Consider the following 988-nt stretch of genomic DNA (forward strand, 5'->3'; position numbering starts at 1 on the left):
AAATGACTCAACTTTTGATGCTATTTTGAGTGACATGCATATTTCAGTGAGATAAGCATATCAGAAGACTAAAATCTCAACTTTGCCAGAGGACATAACTTTTGATGTTGGTTTGACAAATGATGCTTACTTCAGTGAGCTGAGCACTACAGAAGTCAAAAATCTCAAATTCATCAAATGACTTGATTCTTGATGCTGGTTAGACTAATATGCTTATTTCAGTCAGTGATGAACTTGAGAAGGCTAAAATCTGAACTTCACCAAATGACTCAATTTTTAATGTTGTTTACAATAACATGCTTGTTTGAGTGAGATAAGCACTTCAGAAGTCAAAAATCTCAACTTCCCAAATGACTCACTTTCGGTGTTGTTTTGAATAACATGCTCATTTGAGCGAGTTAAGCACTTCAGACGTCAAAAATCGCAACTTCACCAAATGACTTTATTGTTAATGCTGTTTTGACTAACATGCTTATTTCAGTGAGATCAGCACTTCAGAAAACCAAAATCTGAACTTCAGTATATGACTCAACTTTTGATGTTGGTTTGACTAACATGCTTATTTCAGTGAGATAAGCATTGCAGAATACCTAAATCTGAACTTCACTAAATGACTCAAGTTTTGATGTTGGATTGACTAACAGGGTTCCGACATTGAAATACGCACTTCAGAAGTGAAAATTTTCGACTTCACCAAATTTGTCAACTTTTGATGTTCGTTGGACTAACATGCTTATTTCAGCGAATTAAACACTTCAGAAGTCAAAAATCTCAACGTCAACAAATGACTTAATTTTTGATGCCGTTTTGATTAACATGCTGATTTCACTCAGAGATGCACATCAGAACAGCAATATCTGAACTTCACCGAATGAGTTAGTTTTTGATGTTGGTTTGAATAATATGCTTATTTCATAGAGATAAGCACGTCAGAAGATCAAAACTCAACTTCAACAAATGACTCCAACTTTGATGTTGTTTTGACTAA

The sequence above is a fragment of the Rhincodon typus genome, chromosome 46 (genome assembly GCF_021869965.1).
Source record: "Rhincodon typus isolate 14 chromosome 46, sRhiTyp1.1, whole genome shotgun sequence".
Taxonomy (NCBI): Eukaryota; Metazoa; Chordata; class Chondrichthyes; order Orectolobiformes; family Rhincodontidae; genus Rhincodon; species Rhincodon typus.